The following is a 10,842-nucleotide window of genomic DNA, read 5'->3' as shown; positions in this document are numbered from 1 at the left end:
CGGAGGAATGATAAAGTGTAATCAAATCATTTTAATAATAATGTAAAAATCGTGAATAATAAATAACAAAATAATAAAACCCTTATCCGCACCCCAATGGTGCATAGGGCACTGCGTCATATAAACGCAGTGTTATCTTGATCGTTTACACATGAAGGAAAGGTGATCAGCCCTCCGCTTCAAGTACCAGTTCAGGGTAATATTGAATAAATATTACAGTGAAAAAATCACTCATATTTATTCTTACCCCCCCTGGGAATCGAACCCGGGTCCTCCAGAACGGTAGCCGAGCGTGCTGACCATTACACTACGGAGGCGGAAAATCGTGAATATTCTAAGAAAATTGACGAGTGCAATCCATGTAATTTTGAAATAAGCCTATTGAAAATTAAATATATTTTTTTCAAATTAAAATGTTTTATGATGTTTCCTTCAGTTTTATAGTTTAACTTTTAAATCTTTTGCAAATAGGTTTTTATTTGCTATTTCAGTTCACTAATCATTTTTATATATTTACCAATCTTTCTATACCTAGAAAACCACATCCCAAATATACGAAACCATTTACCTACTCCAAAAACCCGGGTATGTGGAGATGACGTAGAAGAGGCGAAGATTGTTTGCAAAGACAGATTGGTGTGGCATTCTATTCTCTCTGCCTACCCCTGAAAGCGGCGTGGTGGTTAGTTAGTAAGTTAAATTTTAATTAATTGATTCGGCAATCACTTTGTGGTAAAATATATCTATGTTTAATTTAAATAAAATTTAAATCTATGTACGATCTTTGAAAATTATGCGGAATGCATCGAAACGGAAGAAACCTAAAAACGCAAAACATAAGACAAGAGTCTTCGGGATAGAATAAGAAACGCCAGGATCAGACAAATTTGCGAGATCGAAGATGTCGTTACGTGGGGAAGGCAACGAAGGAGACAATGGTATGCGCATGTGAGAAAATGGAACCACCCAGACTCCCCCACATCGCACTGTACGACCAACCCCATGGTGGACGACTCCCGGGCAGACCACCAAAGAGATGGATCGATAGCTGGGAATCGATATCGCAGGCTAATCCCTCTTAAAAACAGGCCACAAGGTCACACCAAGAAAAAGAAGAAGCATCGAAATGCGAGTCACAATACATTTTATGAAAGAGTGATATTTACTAAGTAAAACTTAAATTAAACATTTAAATCTTTGTCGGCTTAATTTTCAATTTGTTCACGGAAAGTTATTTCGCGAAGGTAGGTACTCTTGCAGGCTTTTCTATTATAATTGCGTTCGATTAACCATACAAAGGTGTCGTGTCAATAGCCGGTGAAGTCATCCATTCCGTAAAGGGCGCTCCGCGCTGACTTCGAGGTCGTTATATTAAATTTATCATCCCGCCTAGCGTGACGGTATACAGAATATAAAAATAATTTTATAATAACTCGTTATTACGGCTCCGCCATTTTCCGTTATGCGGCGTGTGCCGCGGACCCCTCGGATTCGTAAAGCGTTCAGTCGCTCGCAGACTCCAGACGTTACACATTTCCCGCCAATGGCGAGCCGCCGCTGGTGGTAGCAAGTAGGAACTTGGCGGTAAACGGCGCATCTTCCCGCGCTCGCTGCTCAAACGTCAGGCGACTGCCGCGCATGCGCACGTCCTTGCAATTTAATGGCGCTGGTTGCGGCGCGATCGATGAAAATTTGAAAAAAGTAATAAAATAAAAAATCGCTTTAGTGATGTTACACTCAAAATCGATAGTAATGTACCTACAATTGTAGATCACCACGATAAACTTTGATGTTTTACGATTTTCATTAAGAATAATAATTACATGATTGAAAACTGAGCGTGAACGATATAAATGATAACGAATGCATTGGTGATAAATCATTCAATTGATATATATATGATATTTTCTTAAAATATTTGAGTTTTAATAATATTTAAGTGCTTAAGATGAAGAAGTGGACGACATCAGCAAATAAGGCCGTGTAATGTCAAAGGTATTTATTACATTTTTTATTTAACAATTTATATTCGATTTTTACCCTTGTAAATTTTACTTCGAATTTTTTTACTGTAAATTCTTATAAATAATCATTTTAATAATATTGACAAGAAATAAACATTTTTTCCAATATATCAATCAGCGATTTATATGTATACATGACTAAAAATTATTATTAAAAAAAAAAACGTTATTCGTTATCCATATGCGTTTTTTTTCTTTTTAATCTAAAAATAAGTTTGTGGTTGGTTTAAAGTTGTCAAAATTTATAAATAGTTAAATTAATTTATGTATTTTCTATCAAATCACATCAAATTATTTTTTAAATAAAATGAAAAGCAGTTAAAAATCTATTTGATTTATAAAAATCTATTTAAAAATCTATAAAAATCGATAAAAATCTATTTAAAAATCTATCTAAAAAAATGCACATAACAACGTAAGGAATCTGTTGATTAAAAACAACAATTTTAATTGCAAAATTTGCAAATGAGCTAAATAACAAATTATTTTATTGTTCATCTATTGTATTATCACGTGAGAATGTTTTATTTTTTTATAAAACAAGTCTTCTTAGTAAGACTTGGTAAGAATGCTTTTCTTTTCCCGCAGAATTTCTATCGTTTGATGCCGGTCAAAAAATAAATATTTTAATTGTATTTTCCAATTAGTCTACTCTGTATAAATATGGTTGTATTGTAATTATGTATGAAATTTGCTAATAAGAACCAAACATACGAGCGCTATTCTTATTTTCATAAATTTTCATACGTAAATGTAATTAAATTTGAAATCCTGAGAAGATCTTCACATATTATGTGAATTTATTTGTTTCTGAAGAGCTTGCAATTTTATTGTGTTATTTTAAACTTTAATCAAATTTATGGATAAAACTTTGTTTGTAAAATAAATAAATATAATACGCCTGGCTTAGACGATAGGACGTTTTTTAATGCATATTTAAAAAAACAATCATAACGTGTAAATTTGTGAACACTCCAAAAAGTGTGAAAAGGTAAATGTCAATAATTAATGTTATAAAAATTAATTAATAATAAAAATAAACTCATATTTGTAATGTATTCCATTATAAAATTAAAACAAAATATTTAATGTATTAATTTTAAATCAAACACAGATTTTTTGAGTGTACTAAGTTGTATTTTATTAACAAAAACACATTTTTTTGTTATGTGTTTTTGTTAATAAAATACAACTTAGTAGACTCAATAAATCAGTGTTTGATTTAAAATTAAAACATAAATTAAAATGGAGTTCTACAAATCAAACGCCAAATCAATAAACAAAATATTTTTAAAAAATAATTACGTATAATTTTTTTCATAATTATTTTTCAGTACTATTTCAAATAAAGAATAGACCCTGATAAAACATCTGATAGTACTTATCCGTGTAGGTACTATTTTTGTAATACCAATTTAGGTACTGCAAAAACATTAAAGAAAACGTTTTATTTTTGCCATAAACAACGTTCGTTTTGCTTGTTTATTATTTCATATGCAACTTCTAGAATAACTTCAAAATTTTTCTTTTCGTTTAGAAAATCTTGTGACATCAAAATAATTCTATCAAACGCATTTTAAAATGTTTTCTTTCCTGAAATCAAATGCATTAAGTGAAATAAAATTATTTGCATATCTATGCCTTTGGCACGTATGATACGCGTCTTATTTTTAAAATATTCATTTTATTAAAAAGTGGTAGCCATTTTTTATCGTAACGGTCAGCAAAGCCGATGTTGCTGTACAATTTTTATTTATAAGTTGTGTATGTTTAATGATTTTAAATTTGTTTTTATCGCTTGTGCATAAAAATTCGATGGAACGAAATTACATTTTCAATACTACATCTCATCTCGCAAAAAAATAATAGTCTCTCGACGCGGTAGGTGTATATGAGAATATTACTTAAAAATTGATTATGTTCTGTGATTTTAATGTATGTATTTCGAATGTAAGTGTCCATATCCGCACAAAGTATCAACTGATATTGTCTTTACTAAATATAGATATCAAACATAGTATTACGTTCAATTTGTTATTATTTATTATTGATAGTGTTTCATCCAACGGACTTTGTATTGAAAAGAGTTCGGTGCATTATATAAAAAAAAACGCACAGGATTATTGGAAACTATTGTATAATTTACCAAGCGTAGAGTTACAAATTTCATTAATTTATTGGGCAGGCACTTAGTGGTAATATCTTTTAATCTTTTAATTCTCTTAATTTGAATAAGGTTAATACCGCTATTCCTTTAATTTTACGTGTTTCGATGCATTCCGCATCTATTGAATGAATCAAAATACGCATCATAATAAAGTTTTAACTTGAACAAGTTAACACTAAATCAGTTAACTGTTGTGTGCCATATTTCTCATTTGACGCAGGTAAGCGTTAGTAGCACTAATAAGGTGAACCTACCAAGCATAAAGGTTTATAATATAGCCTAAACTAGATAAATAGAAAAACAAGACTCCCTTTAGGAACAAAATCCAACTGAGACAAAGGTAATCGAGATAGTGTTTATAATTACAGTATTTGAAATGATATAAATCAGTTTTTATATACCCAAATGTTATTTATATCTAAAAAAATATTTGGTAATAACCAACTCACACATTTTCTTCTTCTTTGAATTCAATTTTGCGACAAATAATGCGTATGGCACTACATCCCATTGACATAATGTAATATTGATTGTTCGTTGACAGGCAGAACGATCAATCTTACTTTTAAGGCACAACTCCCAGGTTATATTTAATTTAGTTTTTAAGGAGAAACAAACTTTTATTTATTTTAACCCCCCTGGGAATTGAGTCCGGGATCTCCAGCCAAACATCTGACAGCCAAACATGCTAATCATTACACCATGGAGACGGTAAACATAAACCTTTAATTTAAATTCTTCATTTATCGAAAATAATTGGTATTACGCAGAGTTTGAAAACATTTACTTTCTTGTGAAAAATTTCTCCATGAGATTTTCGTGTCACATTTCCATATTATTTTGTCACTCACGACTGAATTTAAATTTGCGTGTTCGAATTACGATTCCTCTTCATTGGGAGAAAATTCTCCTATTCGTCAATTTCTCACGATTGCGTCTAACAATTACCTCTCTTATACAATCATGATAAACAATGCACAGGTCTGACATTATTACAGGAGAAAAATATAGGTGAATACCTCTTCATACGAGATACGAGAATCATCTCACACGATTAAAACGAGAAGATTTCTAACAATCTTATGCGCAGTCGTTAATTAAACAGCCACCTACCTCAACTTTTCAGGCCAGGAAAGAAAATGTACGTTTCATAACGTTTGCATGATATTAACACTAAGCAAACTTTAAAAACCTTTTTATGCAGAAATATCGTTCAAGTCTCTTATTTGGAATATGAATAGCTACGTATAATTTTAAATGTCTGTATTTTGTTTTAGATCAATATCAAAGTGCATGTAATAAGGTTATGCTGTGTATTCATGTAGCAATAACTAGGTTATGCTTGGCTTTTGACAACGCAGAACTTTACATACTTTCCAACTAAGTTAATATGGGAAATTAAATTAATTTTTCTTGGAATCTTCAAATATAATAATTGGAATCAATGGTAAAATGATGACAAATAGTAAGTATATATATGTATATATATATATATATATATATATATATATGTATATATATATGTGTATATATATATATATATATATATATATATATACATATATATATATATATATATATATATATATATATATATATATATATGTATATATATATATATATATATATATATATATATATATATATATACATATATACATTTGTGTGTGTGTGTGTAAGTAATGGCCTGCAAAACAACTTCTTTTAGAGGCTTGTCTGCTGGTGGGATAGTGAGGATAGGGTTGGTTAATATAAAAAACATATTACAAATACCCACTCCCATTGAAGATGAACCTTTCTTGAATGTATTTTGCGATTGGTGGAAATCGAACCCGCGACGTCAGTTTCGCAATTGAGCGTTTATCCAACTACGCCACGGCGCATACAGCAACCCAAAAATTAGTTTAACAAAAACTTATTTCAAATTATTGAAACATTATTTTAAAAATTGGATATGAAATGATGGGATTTTTATTTGTGTTTTTTGTGGTTGTTTGTTTTACAAGTTTACAAAAATGCATGGTGTAAAACCAAACGGTATCATATAAGTTTTTAATATGAGCGAGTTATAATTTCTGTACATATAGAGTGAATTGTTGATAATATTTGCAGGAGTGAAACATAATTTGTATATTGATATTTTGGAAATTCATTTTTAAGTATTTGCTGATGAATCTCAGTTAAACCTTTAAAATAAGTGATAAGAAAAAATCATCTTCATATTTCAGATTCACGGATTTTCAGAAAGATACGTAACATTAAAATATTTTTCTAAACATGATTTAATTTTAGTGATTTGACAACATAAATAAAATTGTAATATTCAAATGAAATATGTGAATACCCAAATGATAACCTTTTGTGAATATCAAAATTATAATTGTATTATACGATTATAGGTAATGTGGGTTATTATTTTTACATATGAGTATTTTTTTCAATTGAATGTGAGACTTTAAGCCTAGATATTGTGATTTATAGCTACAAGTGCGGGAAATGAATTAAATTAATATGAAAGTTTACATCCACAGTGTTCTACATGAACACACATTTTCACATGGTTTTGACAGCGAAATACTATGGGAAACTTGTGATAATAACATCGAGACACGAGTAAGGTATCTGGTAGTCATATTTCAAATACTCTCGACTTTCTGGATGATTTATAATTTTAAATAATTAATAAATAAAAAAAACTAGTAAATATTCGAGAACAATCACAACATAATAATCGATCGCGTAAGCTTTATTATGTACATTTATAAAATTAATATAAAATTATTTTTTGACATCTTAACATAGATGAAGAAGAATGTGAAAGTCTGGGCATTTACGGGGCTTATGACCGTCATAGGCTAGTTTAAGTGATCACTTTACTCACTAGTAACATTCACCAATTCTAACCATGATTGACAACCACACTTTTAAAATTCTTGGAACTTCTTAATAAATTGATTGAATTCGAAACTTGGTCATTGAATTCACTTAATTTTCACTAGAGACATCTATGGTGATATAAGAGAAGCTTTGTATTAAGCAGAAACCAATTAATTTGTATGTGAGGTTGAATCCTGGATTATATTCACATACTCGAGAAACGCTAGAAAATATCGTTTTTATTTGTTTTACTTTTAGCTTTTAATTTGACCGGTTAATTTATTTGCATTTATATTTTCATACATTATGTTTATTATTATTTGAACATTTTCCTTTTCAATATTGTAACAAATGCTACCTCACTTAATGTGACCGAATATTTTCAATACGTTTTCTGATTCTGGTACATAAAGCTTTGGGGTATACATTTTCCCTGTTATCTAGTAAATTACAATAAACGATTTTTGTTATTTTTAAATAGTCAACTTTGCATTTTTTGGTACTGGTAGGGGACACATTAGATGAATATATAACAAAATAAACTGATTGCACTAAATTACAACCACATTACTTCTCGAAAGGAAATATAGATGGCGGGCGGGTGCGCTAACGGAGTTAGTCATATTATTTGAATAATAATTTCAACAGGTATTTGAACCCAATAATATACAGTTTGAAAGAATAAAATTTGTCTTCTAAAAACGTTTGATTAAAAAAAATTTTTTTTTTGAATATTGTGAAACAGTTCATTGTGAATACAACTAATGATAATTAAATATTTAAACTTTGTATTCAGCAAATATTCCTTGATAATCATTTACCCAGATTCCCTATAAAAGGAGTTTTAGAACAACAAAAAATAATTTTTTAGGCGGAGAACTCAAAAAAGTAAAATTTAATAAATATTTTTTTTGGCTTTTTAATTTTTAAAATCATAACTACGACACAATTTTTTTTTCTCATTTAATGAATGATAATTGTGTCTATTCAGAAACCATTTTTAAAAATACCATCTTCAACGAGAACTGATAAAAAAAGACTGAGGAAAATACCGTGTTTAAAATAATTCTCCACTCGGTACCCATCTGTTCATATATCTTATAACAATCATTCAAATACGTATAAGACCTTTTTATACTAATTAAATACGTTTGTACATTATTAAGGTATATCATTAACTCACTCAAAAACATGCATATCCCAAAATATTTTTTAAATATGATTTCTAAAACTTAAAAAGAGATATTTAATTTATTTAAAAGAGTTATTTTTAGAAAACTTCCTCACATAACAATAAAAAATCTTTCTTGTATTTTAGATATTGATTGCATGGAAAATCGTTTTTACTCCCTTTGAATTTATTACAAAATAACTAAATATAAACATTTTGTAATATTTTTCGATTTATTCTATTTTTTTAAATACAATATGCTTACTGAGTAATAATTAACATAATGTATTTAATGACCCATTCGAGTTAATGCGTTCTTACGTGGATCAGCGGATGCACGCATGAAATTTCTTCATATAAAAGTATTCAAAGAGCTTAAATCCAATCGATGATTAATACATTTTAATAATCACTCATTTGACAGCTGTTAGGCACCCAAGTAGTCTAAATTATACATTATAAAATTCCTTGAATTTTACATCATATTCGGTCCATCACCTTAAATTATACTGCAAGTTATAAAGGCTACTATTAACTGAACATATTTCATATAGGTGTTTCATCTTGAGACGAAGTAAATATCGTTTTTACCATGAAAAAATAAATAAGTCTGAGATTTCCAGGGCTCACGACTTGTCATTTATTTGGCTTAAGTGATCACTTTATACACTTGTGTAACGTTCACCATTCCGTTCATTATAAAACATAAATTATGTGTACATTAGTTGTGATTTTGATAGATTAAAAAAATCCAGTATCTTTATTCCGTATCCCGACTAGACCACTTTCAAGAATTTGAAATACTTGATCGTACCAAATTTTCCTTGGTTTTCCTCTGCTCTTTTTTTCCAACTACATGAACCTCATGAATTTGTTTTCCCGTTCTTTTCTCACTTATTCTAGTTATTTTACTCGTACAGTATATGGTATTTCTAACATGTGTTAATTTATTTTAAAACGGTAACTGATAACACATATGTAATAAGAAATAGTTAAAATAATTAAGGTACTCAAAGCAAAATAAAATAACGACGGCTTATAATATACTTAAAATAAAAAAATAAAATTTTAAAACAATGAGAATTAAAATAAAATAAGATATTTAAATAAAAGATACTATAAATTCTCCTCCATAGTGTAGTTATCAGTACGTTAAGAAACCGCGCTGGAGGTTACTTGTTCGATTCCCAAGGAGTTAAAAAAAATTGGTTAGAAAAAATAAATTAAATAATAATAATTGTTTAGTAAAGTTAGGTTAAGTCAAATTTTCAATAAAAAAATATTTACTATAATATGAAAGATATAATAGCCTTAGAAGAAACTGTAAAAAAGGGGGGTAGGGAGGGGTTAAAAGATAATACCATGTAAGCATTGACAATAACATAATAGAATTTGAGTGTTAGATCACAAAAAATAAAGTTACATCATGTAATCCTTAAAATATTCAACATATTATGACTTAAAACTGTTGACGGATGAATACAAAATATCAGTATTTATCAAATCCATTCGTAAAAAAATTGAAGTCTTATATTGTATGTACATATATCGATAAAACCGCTTTATTTCATACTTTATCAAGTACGGCATTATCAAAATCAAATAATAGTATTGTCTCTTGTCAAACTGTCATAATTTTAGTTAAACCCACTTAAATTATATTTTTTTAACGTGCATACACTCAGTACTATTATACGAGTATATATTGTAAATCTTTCATCGTTTAACGAGTATCTAGTATTTAAAAAGTTATCAACTTTGATAAAAAAATATTGAATTAAACAATGTCAAATTATATTGTAAATCAATAAATCAAGAGATATCAATTAAAAGTTGCAAAGAGATATGAGTGTAACAAAAAATATTAATTAACGAATATGATTTTGGAAGACACAGTTACAGCATAATAATAAATGTCTTGACTCTTGGCATCTGGAAGTGCTCGAATGTCAAATGTGAGGTTCGAATACAATGATGCTATGAGAATAATAGCACCAAAGCACTTGGAACAAAATTGCTATTGACTCTTTCGAATAAAACTGCTACTTTGACCCCTAAGATATATTCTAAAGCGATTTATAAATACCTACATTCCTTAAGGCCTAGATCTCAGCGTCCAAATCACAACGCGTTCGGCCACGCTGAGAGCTGCACATTTGTTCAAATACAATTTTTTTTAAATATGTTCATTGAAATATGACTTTATTTAGCAAAAAACAACCTTTTTTAGTTCCTTATCTTTCAATAACTCTTTTGTTATTAAAATAATTTATTTTTTAATAAGTTATTAAAAAATTCATTTTGAAAATCGATCCTGCGATATGTGCAATGTAATGCTTAATGAAATAGACATCAATAATGTTTCTTCTACTACTAACTAACTAACTAACCATCACGCCGCTTCCCCGCAGGGGTAGGCAGAGAGAATAGAACGCCACACCACTCTGTCTTTGCAAACATTCTTTGCCTCTTCCACGTTCATGAATCTCCTCATACATACCCGCCGATTGTTACGACTCCTAACCTGACCACTTTCAAGTATTTGGCATACCTGATCGTGCCATGTTTTTCTCGGTCTTCCTCTGCTCTTTCTTTTTTTTCTT

The 10,842-nt window shown here is 29.2% G+C and overlaps 1 protein-coding gene across 1 annotated transcript in view; it reads left to right on the top strand.

The window, feature by feature from the left end:
* The first annotated feature begins 1,487 nt into the window (after positions 1-1,487).
* Positions 1,488-10,842, top strand: part of LOC148301730 (uncharacterized) — a 129,914-nt gene continuing 120,559 nt past the window's right edge. The window contains exon 1 of the mRNA XM_088272807.1: positions 1,488-1,995. The gene's annotated coding sequence lies outside the window, so the exon portion shown is untranslated. The remainder of the gene's footprint in view (positions 1,996-10,842) is intronic.

Source organism: Brachycentrus maculatus, unplaced genomic scaffold, assembly GCF_059751285.1.
Source record: "Brachycentrus maculatus isolate JH-2025_06_01 unplaced genomic scaffold, ASM5975128v1 h1tg000527l, whole genome shotgun sequence".
NCBI lineage: Eukaryota > Metazoa > Arthropoda > Insecta > Trichoptera > Brachycentridae > Brachycentrus > Brachycentrus maculatus.
The sequence above is the reverse complement of the archived record's forward strand: the minus strand, read 5'-3'. Positions and strand labels throughout refer to the sequence as shown.